The sequence below is a fragment of the Uloborus diversus genome, chromosome 5 (genome assembly GCF_026930045.1).
Source record: "Uloborus diversus isolate 005 chromosome 5, Udiv.v.3.1, whole genome shotgun sequence".
Lineage (NCBI taxonomy): Eukaryota > Metazoa > Arthropoda > Arachnida > Araneae > Uloboridae > Uloborus > Uloborus diversus.
Genome location: NC_072735.1, coordinates 138,156,745 through 138,170,115, shown reverse-complemented (window position 1 = coordinate 138,170,115; position 13,371 = coordinate 138,156,745). Strand labels below are relative to the sequence as shown.

The 13,371-nt window shown below is 35.0% G+C and overlaps 2 protein-coding genes across 2 annotated transcripts in view; one reads left to right on the top strand and one right to left on the bottom strand.

Moving 5' to 3' along the window:
- Positions 1–13,371, bottom strand: part of LOC129223163 (N-acetylgalactosamine kinase-like) — a 105,868-nt gene that overhangs the window by 1,010 nt on the left and 91,487 nt on the right. The window lies entirely within an intron of this gene.
- The window catches only part of LOC129221976 (uncharacterized), a 98,293-nt gene that overhangs the window by 62,686 nt on the left and 22,236 nt on the right, over positions 1–13,371 (top strand). The gene's annotated exons all lie outside the window — the stretch shown is intronic.

Here is a 13,371-nt window from a genome sequence, read left to right as displayed (position 1 = left end):
AAAATTTGTTTATCTCCTTGTAAATGATCTTACTATATGCCTGGTTTTGTGAAGCGCTTTGCAAATTTGTTCTTAGGGAAAAAACATTAATTGTTAAACTACTATTAGTTCAAAGATACTTTTGTTTCGAAAAGTGCTTTGCTTCGCTTTTATACTGAAATATGTAACTAAATGTGATACCATTTACCAAACAAATGCGCATTCTAAAAATATAGAAATACATCACTTTTGCACTGAACGCACATTTGAGTACATGAAAATAAAAAACTTATGTTTTAAAAAAGTTACCATTTCTTTTGTTTGCAAGATTCGTGATTTTTTAAAACAATTTCTAAAGACGCTTTATTGAAATTGAATATTGTTCTTACAAGTAAGATGAATTCGCCAAATGAGGTCAAAAAGACCAAACCTTTTTCTATGTAGGATAGCAAAAATTCGTTAGATCGTGACTTTTTCGTCATCAGAAAGCCTAACTGATGATAAAGCGTTATCAACAAACAGTTTATTATTCACAGACAAAAGTGTAGCAACAGTTGTTACAAAACAGTTTTGTCAAAATTTCCTAATCTTATTTTGTTTCTTCTTGGTTCACTGTAGTTTACTAGTATAAAAATAAAGTTCTTAATGAGGTCGTTTCCCAAATTTTAAAAGGACTTTTTTCTGAAAGAGCATGCTTAAAACCATAGGATTGGACCATTTTTTAAATAATTTGGCTAAATTTAGTATTTTTTAAAAAATATTTTAATTGTTGCGCTTTCATTGTTCACTACTTCTGCCGATGATATCACAAATGATGAAATGCCATTCAGTGTTGCCATTCACGGATCATAATATTTAACTCGCATCTTTACTCATATGTAGTGGCAACGATATGGTTGATAACAAGCGTAGAGCAATATTTAATTCGCTTCTTGATTATCATGACGTGGAACCGCCAGCGGAGATGTGTAAGAGTACATTATTTGTGACGTCATAAAGACCAAGCATTGTTTTCAAAATCGGACACTTTGAAAAAAAAAATTAAAAATTGAGCGTTGGGAAAATGAAAGTTTTTTCTCGCTCCATTTTTTTTTTTTTTTTTTTTTTTTTTTTTTTTTTTTGCTTTTTCTATCAATTTTAGTGACTAAAAGTACTACTTTTGACTGAAGGAAGCAACCCCATTGTGCTAAAAAGCCAATTTAGTTAATTGACGAATTTAACAAAAGTGTCACTGTATACAGTCATTTTTTCCTGTGATTTGATAACCCTAGAAAAATGGATTGTAACCCAATATGGCCATCATCGGCTTGATTAGGACTATGGTGCCTTTGTTAAGAAACCTAAGTCCTACGGCTTATGTGGAGGACATAATCTTGTTCTGCATTTGCTGTACATATGGACACGATTGTGCGCAGTACTGACCAAAAAACAGAAAATAAAGACTTATCATTGCCCCGAATGTGACGATTGATCGTTCTCCTTTTCATTGAAGTAAACATGGAATTTTCCATAATGATATGGTAATTACTTTTATGACTTCCTCACACCCTCCTACGAAGGAAATTTTAGCCACAGCAATATGAAGGGACATGGATCATGGACACATTGCTTCTCAATCATTTTAAGATGACTTTAATTCATTTTAAATGATAAATAAGGAATGTTACTCTGAGTAATAAAAGCATCCCTCAGGTTTCAGTCTAAATTCGTTTATAGTATTGCTGCTTTGATGGGTGAGGTAGTTCTAGACACATTGTTAACCATCCTTAAATTGCCCAGGTCGGAAATTTCCAGAGTTTCGCATACTTATTTTAACTCGGAGCGCCTCCATTAAAATAACTCCTGCAAGCCAGCTTTCCCCCAAGGTGCTCCTCGCGGAAAACAGCTACTAGATCCCCTCCTAGACGCTATCTTTCCCTCAAGGCACTTTTCGCCGATAAACAACCATTAAATTAACTTCATCCCAGGTAGCACAACTCTGTGAATCTCTTAAACAATCAAACACAAACACAAAGTTATTTAACTACACTACACAAAATCTACATTTCAAATACAATATTTAGAACATTATTTGGTAGCACCAAATAACTCCCTCCCACGTGTTTTGAATAAATATTCACTTTTCTTCACTTCACGTAACAAACTAACCAGAAAGATTAGAAGCTGAAAGATTTACGCGACAATAAACAGAAAAAAAAACGAGATAAAGCAGGTAAAATGGGTCGCCCGTCCTTCCCCGTACCCATTGATTCACAAAAGCGTGCGATTTTTATGTCGTATTTGCTCTGGAACAGCTGAGATGCCCCATTCCACGCTTGGATGACGAACTGCCTTTCGTCTGTCAGCAGCATGTGGGTGCACAGGATTTTGAATGATGGCTTTTTTTTTTTGACTTCGCATCGCTTTTTTTTATTGCCACCTATGTCAATAAGTTATCGCTTAGCCGCTTTATAAAGATGGGATATAATGTGAGCGTTGTATAACTTACGTAATAAACTTAAGAAGAACTTAATTTATTATTTTTTACGTCAACCATATAAAAGAATTTCCGATAAAACCAATCATTAAAATCAATAGTTATCTACTTTTGAGTTATCTACTTACTTATAACGAGCGCAAAGGGACCGCGATATTCGCTCGTTATAACCGAGTACTCGCAAAAAGCGAGTTGGTGAAAAAATCATAAAAATTCCTCAGAATTGCTTTTCTTCTTCTTTTTAATCACTGTAAGTACCAAAAACTTTAGTTACTTTGATTTGAACTGCTTGAATGTATCCTTCTTAAATGTCATTGTTTTTGAGCAATACACATATGCACACATATATAATTTTAAATGCTTCTTTACTCCACAAATTAAAAAAGTTCTTTCATCGCTTGTTAATGACTTATTACCAACTTTGGTTGACTTTAGAATGTTAAAGAAAATTTACCAAAAAATGATAAGTTGAGCTGGAAGCCAATAGAATTTTTACGAATCACAAAGATATTGTTCGCTTTAAGCGGGATTTGCTCGTTAAAACCGAGTTTTGCTCCCATAGACACAACATTGCACCAACCAAGTATTTCTGCTTTCCTCGCTAAATCAGAGTTTTCGTGAAATCAGGGCTCGTTATATGCGAATTCGACTGTACAGGGTGATTCTAAATTGTTTTTACGAATTAAGGGGGGGTGATAGTAAAGCTTGACCGCGGAGAGATGGCGGATGACCTGGAAGTGGAAAACCTTTTTGGTAGAATCAGCCAAAAAACGCCTAGTAGTAAGTAGCACGTTCTCTCTGATCCCATCTATTACCAAAAAAAAAAAAACTATTAGAAATGATAAAAATGATGTTTCCGCTTCAAGATCATCCACCATCTCTACGTGGTCAAGCTTTATTATCACCCTCTTAATTTGTTTACATTACACAATTTAGAATCAAGCATCACCCATCCAGACGATCAACAATTACACAGAAATATTGGGTCGTATTTCACTCTAAGAGACAGAAAAGAAATATTAGAAATTCAACCTGAACTTACACGAATGTTGGGAAAGCGAATGAACGAACCAAAAGTTGCACAGACATATTTATCGTTCAATGAAAACCTCACAGCAAGTGCCCAAAATGCCGACCATGCTTTTCGTTGTACAGGTGACATTAGCGATGATGGGCCTTTTTTAAAGGGCAATGTTTGCTCAGACTCTAATTGCCTTCCGTCCGTACCAAATAAGAACAAAATGCTACTCGGGGGATATTTGAAGGCTGTAAATCCTTGGTAGTCTTCGGTGCAACGTAAGCAGGTATAAAATGACGTTAGAGGCGATTATTTGTATTACTTCATCTCTCAAGATCAGTTTCTACTTTCCTCATGTCTGCCTCTCAGAATGGAATGCGACCCTATGTTCCTATGCAATTATTGGTCGCCTGGATGGGTACTATCAACCCTCTTAATTTATAAACACAATTTAGAATCACTCTGTATATACCGTATAACCCCGCATCAGCCATCAGTCAGCATGCCAGGAAAATTAAATTTCCCGTCATGCTGGATAATTCAGGGATAATTTTTTTTTGGGGGGGGGAGAGGGGAAGAGACTAGAAAACTTTTTTTTGTTTCGTGAAAAAATTAAATAAGAGTAAATCATTCTTTATGGATTCAGTTTTTGCCAGTAAAATGATTGACTCACAAGCAGTCATATAAACTGTGATTCATTTATAGCTTTTTTAAATAAATTATTTTAAATTCCTTTTCGAGAGGTAAACTAATTTTTTATTCATTGAATAGCTATATTAAAATCTTGATGTATTTCGAAAATATTTTAATTTTAGAACTACAAATGTTTGCATCGTTTTAATTATTATTATTGCGTCAATTATAATTTATTTGTGATCCAAACTTGTGTTAATTTTTCATTAAGTTGCTGTAAAATTGAAACTGATCCGATCTAATACTCTCGTAAAAATGTAATAAATTTCGAGAGACTGAAAGAAAAAGGTACTTTTTAGTAGATTCAATATAAATTTGTGCCCACTGAAAAAAAAAAAGATGCTTTGAGCTAGTCTGAATAAGTCTTTCAGTTTTGTGAGTTGGCCATTTAAAACTACTATTTAACCGAATTGATGTATTTTCGATATCTTCTATAGATTATAAAAATATTTAAGTGCTTTCAGTCCTTGTGAGCAGGCTGCTATTATGTCCGTTCAAATATTAAAACATACTTAGAAAATCTACGCCCAAATTATTAGCATTCTCACAATCAGCGTAAAACATTAACAAAATAAGGCAGAACCCTATTAATGTCTATTAATTACTAAATCTAAGATCGCAATGAACCAAGTGCAATGATTCTTTTTTGCGTTTCGTTCGAAAACTCATCCACCGGCAATCGCAAAACTCTCATCACATCCACGTCCACTGAACTCGAACGAAATGATCATCAGTGGAAGCGGTCAGTCTCATTAAGATCAGCATCCTGATGGGAAGGTTGAGAGAGAAATAGCCCTTTCTCTTATTTTCTTTTTCTGAAGGATGTTCCTGGAAAAGAGCTCTTCGGAATGAATGGCGTTCTTTCTGCTCCATCCCTTGCACTTCCGTCGGCAGATGTTCTTTTCTGTTTGAAGGGGGAGGGGCTGAAGGTCGTTTGCGGCGCAGTATTCTATTCCCAGCAGCGGCGCGTGGGCACTACAACTGGCGTTGTTGCAGTCAGCGTTGCCATGGAAACTGATGGAATTTTTCCTCGACGGGGGCCACGCACACGCAGCATTTCCATTGAGAAGAAAAATCCATAAGGGACGCATTGCGTACGTTGACTTTTTCTTCCATAGAAAAATGGGACAGCTTCGTCCCTCTGGTTCATTGATATCCATAATGATATGTTCAATTGTGTGGCATGATCCGATTTATTAGAGTTGAATGTGAATCCCATTGTTGTTGTTTTTTGTCTGTTTTGATTCCGTAAAAATAATTTCAGTCCAACGCTTTGAATGGTAAACACTTGTTTCAATCGCGCTGAATCCTTGTCCGAACTTCGATAAATTTCAGTGATAATAAAAATTCAAGAAACGTTTCCTACACTTTATTTTGAGTATATTAGTAAGGGGAAAAAAATCTGATGTGAAAATCTTACGCCTATGAAATATAATCAATATTTTTGATTATTTCATATTATCAACAACTGAAAAAAAAAATAAATAAAATGCATGCATGCATTCATGACGCGCATTAGAAGTGTTCTCAAAAACGTAACTTTTTAGATACTTTCCTTCACCTGTAAATCTACAGTAAACATGAAACTAGTAGTTTCAAAAGCATAGAAAAGTGTTGTTTTTATTAGCATCTGTGATCTAAAATTGCACAAAAATATATGACACATTTATAAAGACTAAATATATAGCGTAATACTTAGAATGCACCGTTAAGTCGCCTCCAGCTCAGGTAATTCCTATTCCGGGCTGATGAGTGCTAAAAGGCACGAAACTGCAGTCCTCGGATGAAACAACTGAGCTGGCGGTGTATTTTAAGTATTTCTGCCTTAGCCCCAGCTTAGGGCTGTAACTAACTACAAAATATAGCATAATAGTGCCTCAACACAGAGTTGGTATCAGAAACTTGGCAACCAAAATCTTGACTATAAATCGCGAATTGATCCCCAGTTCATGACATTTAATCTGCATTGAAATTTATACCGATTTGTCTCAAAAACGTTTTAACACCCTTTTCGGAACAACGGAATGTATGTGTATTATAAGTTATTTGGCGACACCAGATTACATGCAAAAAAGGCATATGTAATTGCAATTAACGTTAGCACATATAAATGCATAAATAATTAAGATATTATATAGAGAAAATACATATTACTGCGCTTTTGATTCGCTTTAAGATTGAAAAAAGGGACTTTTATTTTATTTATTTATTTATTTTTTAACGTTGGAAAATAATTAGGAAACAATAGCTTGTTCTTAAAAAAGAAAAAAAAAACTGTCTTCTCATAAAAAGCCATTTTAAGAATATAAATGCTTCTCCTTCTAATAGCCCATGAGAATTGGGGGAAAAAAAGAATTCCGGGTAGAAAAGTTAGTACTAAGCATACAATTTCCTCTGTGAATAATTGTTTCAACGTATATTTCTCGCCTCAGTTATAAAATGCAGCAATAGAAAGGCATTTTGTTTTTTTTTTGTTCAAATGTTACAACTTCTACCTTCATAAGTAAAAAAATTGCTAGTTGAAATTTTTAATGCATGTTTAAAGGATTTTGAGAGCATACTTGCATACATATTTTAAGATTTTTAGTGCATTTAATCCGGGCTCTAGCTAATAACACAATAATATTGCTTATATTCCCTACTATTAAATCATATTCAAGAGCCACAAGCATGATTCTACTAAGCTACATGGGACTCGCGAGCCGCAGGTTGCCGAACCCTGCACTAGTTCTAAGAGAATCGCAAATCCAAAACAAGCATTTAATAAAGGCTAAGTAGCGGAAATGGAATGCAAGCAATTTAGTAAGTTGTAAAAATCTGTGAGCAAAGATGTTACTCCTTTGGGCAACAAGTACGCTCTATAATCTAAGATTAAACCTTCCTCCTGAAGGCATACATTTGAAAAAGTTGCAAAATAATGGAACATGAAATCCGAACAACTTGAAAGCCCGCAAATGATCCGATTCCTGCATTGTTTTGGATTAATTTTCTACTTAAACGCTTTTTCTTAATAAAAACACATTTTCGTGTTCTATTTGCAGTAAAACCTGTCTACAACTCTACGGTTGGGACCTAAAAAAATATTGTTATGGAGAGGTTATCGTTATAGACAGTTTGATTATTTATGCTGACATTTTTCTGAGACCAAGGAAAGATGCTTGGATAATACTGCAATTTCGATCCCCCCCCCCCCCCAAATATAGAATATATAGCAGACAAAATGAAACATGAAATGAAGATGCGTATTTTTTAAAAAATAGATGTTTCAAATTCCGACGTTTTTTGCAGAAATATTAAGTTAAGCTTAAGTTAATGAGGAGTATGCGAAAGTTAATAATAACGTGTGACTGATAAAATCGATGAATTTTTTTATTCTTTTTCAATCTCATATTTCTCTCTCCATCGAATTAAATCGACGGTGTTCAATTTTGAAGGTTTCTAAAAAGTTGTTAAAAGGGATCATTTACGTAGAAGAACGTGTTATGCAGTAGAAGAACTAAGTATTTGGATACAATTAAGTGAGTCTGATAAAGCAAACTAAAAAAAAAAAAAAAATTCTTCGTCTTTTGCTTTGCTTCACCCAAATGTTTTTATTTTTCTTATAAATACTACTATGCTAGTAGTGAAGGTATTAAGAAATTATAAATTTTAAATTTCTCAGCTGTAGCTTTCGTTCCGAAGTCAGGATCAGTGGCGCAGCAGGAGAGGGAGGGGAAACAGCTCCCTCCCCTGAGGCTTCGGTTTTAACAATATAGCCAAGCCTAGAACAATAGTTCATACACATGTAAGGACTGTTTTTATTTTGAAAAACCCTCCAGAAGATAATTCTATAATTCTGGCTGCGCCAGTGGTCAAGATCGTTTCCACTGAACCTCCTCAATTTGGGTGGACTGTCTCGTCATTCAAAATAATTTTATTGTACTGGTTAACGTTCGCCTGCACTCAAAAGAGAAAAAAAAATTCTTCAAGTCAAAACTTTCCATTTCTTCAAAACTTAACGTGTTCATCCATGAAGCTTTTCAATCATTTTTCAAAGAACACCCCCCCCCCCCTCGTACTTAAAAGGCAAGAATTATTTACATCCTTTTGAAACAGGAAGGCATACTTATACTTTACTAAATATTACCGTATTATTTCGCTTTTAAAAAAGAACTCACTGAATTTAAATTTAAAAGCGAAATAAAATTTTTGCAGCAACTGCTTTTTTTAACCCATGTTTAATTTTATAAAAACTGTAAAAAATATCAAAAAGGCACTTCCTTAAACATTGAACATACAATCGCCTCCATTAACAATTTCCTAAGCAAATCAGCCAATGATGAATGCGTTTCAGGCAATGAACTAACCAAAGAATTCGTGCTCTTCCATCACGACTATCGATACTTTCAAAACTCTCTACTTTCACACACCATATGAATTCTCAGAGTTAAAACAAAAAAAAAGAAAAGAAAAGTCAGATTCCCTTCTCACACTCGGTTTCCAAGAAGACCTTCTCTGAATGAGCAACTTTCAAAATCAACTCCGTGTGCGTGTGTCAGGGAGCATTCCTTGGACCACCGTCAAAAATGCCGCTTATTCACCTGCTGCCATTTTTCCTATGTGTCGTGGCTCTTTTTTCTTGCCAGTAATATTTCAAGTCTGCATGTTCAAGATATTTATTTTTGACACAGCTTCTTTAAGTTTAAATAAGCAGAAAAACCCATTTTGCAAAGGTTACGGTGATGGATTGCTTCCAGTGGGAGATAGTGGCAAGTACAAAAAGGCTGAGGTTTCTAAAACAATTTTGATAGCTGGGGAGAAATCATCTTTACTGACAATCGAGGTAAATATACACGTGCAGAGAACATCAAAGGTGAAATGAAAAAAAGGAAAGAAAAACGACAAGTGGTCCTTGTAATTACAGAACTTTTTTAAAAGTTTGGTATTACGCAGAAAAATGGTTATCGCTTAAGAACTATAGCCTGCGCCAGAGATTAATAGAAAATATGAAACATAGCACTTTAAGATCAAGACGGAGCTACTGCAATTCAGTCTTCGTTTCGCAAGTGGCCAGATCACGTGACAGGCACCGTATGACTTCGACCAATCATCATAAAAAAAAGAGTAACGTTCGCCTTGGTAACCAGGGCTGTGGAGTCGGAGTCGAAGAGACGGAGTGATTTTGAGGTAAAAGAGTTGGAGTCGTTCGAAAACATGCCGACTCCGGATTTCCTTTTTACTTTCTTCTATATCTAAGATATAGAAGAAAGTATTGGACTCGTGCAAATTTTCGAATTTCGAATTTTAACGGATTCGAACGTTTTGAGGTGTGCTGAGTCCATTTCGACCATTTTTGGAAAAGTCTGTCTGTCTGTGTGTGTATGTGTGTGTGTGTGTGTGTGTGTGTGTGTATGTGTGTGACCAGTTTTTTGTGGCCGCTCTACAACAAAAACTACCGCATGAAATCGAACGAAATTTAGTACACATATGTGCCCCTATTTGAACTTGTGCCCATTAGTTTTTGGCGTGAATTCCTCCAAGGGGGGTGGAGCAATGGGACGTTTTTCGAGTTACGCGTGCTTGCTATTCTTCAGGAAGTAACTGGCGGAATCAAACAAAATTTGGTCCATATGTTGGTATTAACAGGAACAGGTGCTGATTCAATTTTGTTGTCCAAAACTCAAACGGGGGTTGAGCTATAGAACGTTTTTTGTCGTCAATTGTGACTGCTGTATCTCAAGAAATAATGAACGGAATGAAAGAAAAATTTATCAGCAAGTAGCCCTTAGTGGGTATAAAAACTGATTTTATTTTTGTGTCAACAGCTAAAAAGGGGTAGCGCAATCACCCGTTCTTTTTTTCCATTTTGAGTGCCCTATCTCAAGAAGTAATGCTACGTTCTGGTTGAAATTTGGAATATATGTGAATCCATATGTAAACAGGCTTTGGTTCAATTTTGACGCCGATCGCTCCAAGAGGTGTTGATTTTTTTTTTTTTGCGAATAAAAATATTTTTATTAATGCAACAATAAGAAAGATAAATCGTAATAGATTGTCGTCTGCGTATTTCTCGTGATTTTAATTGTATGGAAATGATAGGAAATATTATCTCAATGATTTAAAATTTTTAACTGTTGCCATCTTATGTTTGTTAACAAATAAAATATTTGTAATTAATTCAAGCAAGGCTTTTAAAATAACTTTCAATTTTCGCTCTTTGCTTTGCTTTTGCAATAATTCAGACATTGGGATAGTCGTCAAGTTTTTGCATGTGTAATTTTGTTTTTGTTGGGAATATTGCTTCCTCGTCAAGCATGGGGAGGGATCAGAAAAAAAAAAAAAAAAGAAAAATATAGAAGAAAGTTTCGTAATGGCCACAACATACTAGTTTTTTTTTAATTTTCACTGGCTCTCCTTTCATTTTTACTTTCTTCTATATCTAATATATAGAAGAAAGTATTGGATTCGTGCAAATTTTCGAATTTCGAATTTTGACGGATTCGAACGTTTTGAGGTGTGCTGAGTCCATTTCGACCATTTTTGGAAAATGTCTGTCTGCCTGTGTGTGTGTGTGTATGTATGTGTGTGTGTGTGTGTGTGTGTGTATGTATGTGTGTCACGTCTGTGTGTGACCAGTTTTTTGTGGCCGCTCTACAACAAAAACTACCGCATGAAATCGAACGAAATTTAGTACACATATGTGCCCTTATGTGAACTTGTGCCCATTAGTTTTTGGCGCGAATTCCTCCAAGGGGGGTGGAGCAATGGGACGTTTTTCGAGTTACGCGTGCTTGCTATTCCTCAGGAAGTTACTGGCGGAATCAAACAAAATTTGGTCCATATGTTGGTATTAACAGGAACAGGTGCTGATTCAATTTTGGTGTCAATAACTCAAACGGGGGTTGAGCTGTAGAACGTTTTTTGTCGTCAATTGTGACTGCTGTATCTCAAGAAATAATGAACGGAATGAAAGAAAAATTTATCGGCAAGTAGCCCTTAGTGGGTATAAGAACTGATTTTATTTTTGTGTCAACAGCTAAAAGGGGGGTAGCGCAATCACCCGTTCTTTTTTTCCATTTTGAGTGCCCTATCTCAAGAAGTAATGCTACGTTCTGGTTGAAATTTGGAATATATGTGAATCCATATGTAAACAGGCTTTGGTTCTATTTTGACGCCGATCGCTCCAAGAGGTGTTGATTTTTTTTTTTTTTTTTTTTTTTTTTTTTTTTGCGAATAAAAATAGCTTTATTAATGCAACAATAAGAAAGATAAATGGTAATAGATTGTCGTCTGCGTATTTCTCGTGATTTTAATTGTATTGAAATGATCGGAAACATTATCTCAATGATTTAAAATTTTTAACTGTTGCCATCTTATGTTTGTTAACAAATAAAATATTTGTAATTAATTCAAGCAAGGCTTTTAAAATAACTTTCAATTTTCGCTCTTTGCTTTGCTTTTGCAATAATTCAGACATTGGGATGGTCGTCAAGTTTTTGCATGTGTAATTTTCTTTTTGTTGGGAATATTGCTTCCTCGTCAAGCATGGGGAGAGATCAGAAAAAAAAAGAAAAATATAGAAGAAAGTTTCGTGATGGCCACAACATACTAGTTTTTTTTAAACAGAATACCAATTGATTTGATTTATAAAGGCCTACTAATAAGAAAATAACTGTGATTGGGGCAACTATCTGGCTTGATTGTTTATCGAACTTTGTGTAAAAAGCTACCTACGCCGTCTGCTGGTTTGTTTATTTTTTAACTTCATGTAACTGATAGCAACTGTCAGGTCAGCAAACAGTTTTCTTGCCTAACATTTTCTAAGCAATCACTTTCAAGTAAAAATAATAATATATTTTTTACCTCGATCTCAGTTATAACTTAGTAAAAGGAATGTATGTATCGCTTGAGCAAGTCGGGAAACTTCTGAGTGTGTTTGGTAAATTCAAATAAGCGTTCGTGCGAAAGCACAAATCCAAAAGATCTGATAATATATATATATCTTTTTTTTTTTTTAACTAAAGACTTTATCAAGAAAGAGTGGTTATCACTAAAAAGTACAAAATAAAATCAGTACATGATATAATGGTTACAACACTCAATAAATGTAGTTAATATTAAAATCTTCATATTAAAGTTAATTCTAAAGTGTTGCTTCTAAAATTGAAATTAAATATTGAGCCAAGAAATGTAGGTATAGTAAAAGCTATTCGTACAAAGCTGTATGCAGCAGCATTTTATGTAAAATTTGCTCTAGAAGTACATTTACCCGATCTCTCCCCGCAATATAGTGCAATATTTTCTTTGAAATTTTTAAGATCAAATTTAAGATTTAATATTGGGGAAATTTTTCAAAATTCAAGTATTTAAATGTTTACAAACTCTGAAATTAAGTTGAGGTGTTACCTACCAGATGGGTGTCACCCGGGAGAGGAGGGACCGCCCCCTCTCAAGAAAAGTTTTTTTAACTTAGCAAAAAAGTTTTTTTCCCCTCCCAAATTACAGCTTTCAAAAATTGAAGCACAGGATTTGATCAACATCTTTTTGTTGAACATTAAAGGGGAGCAAATTAATCCTTTTCACTTTTACTTTCTTCTATATCTAATATATAGAAGAAAGTATTGGATTCGTGCAAATTTTCGAATTTCGAAGGATTCGAACGTGTGCTGAGTCCATTTCGACTATTTTTGGAAAATGTCTGTCTGTCTGTGTATATGTGTGTGTGTATGTGTGTGTGTATGTGTGTCACGTCTGTGTGTGACCAGTTTTTTGTGGCCGCTCTACAGCAAAAACTACCGCATGAAATTGAACGAAATTTGGTACACATATGTGCCCCTATGTGAACTTGTACCCATTAGTTTTTGGCGCGAATTCCTCCAAGGGGGGTGGAGCAATGGGACGTTTTTTGAGTTACGCGTGCTTGCTATTCCTCAGGAAGTAACTGGCGGAATCAAACAAAATTTGGTCCACATGTTGCCCCTAACAGGAGCAGGTGCTGATTCAATTTTGGTGTCAATAGCTCAAACGGGAATTGAGTTATAGAACTTTTTTGTCGTCAATTGTGACTGCTGTATCTCAAGAAATAACGAACGGAATCAAAAAAAATTTTTTTGACAAGTAGCCCTTAGCGGGTATAAGAGCTGATTTTATTTTGGTGTCAACAGTTAAAAAGGGGGTAGCGCAATTGCCCGTTCTTTTTTTCCATTGTGAGAGCCCTATCTCAAGA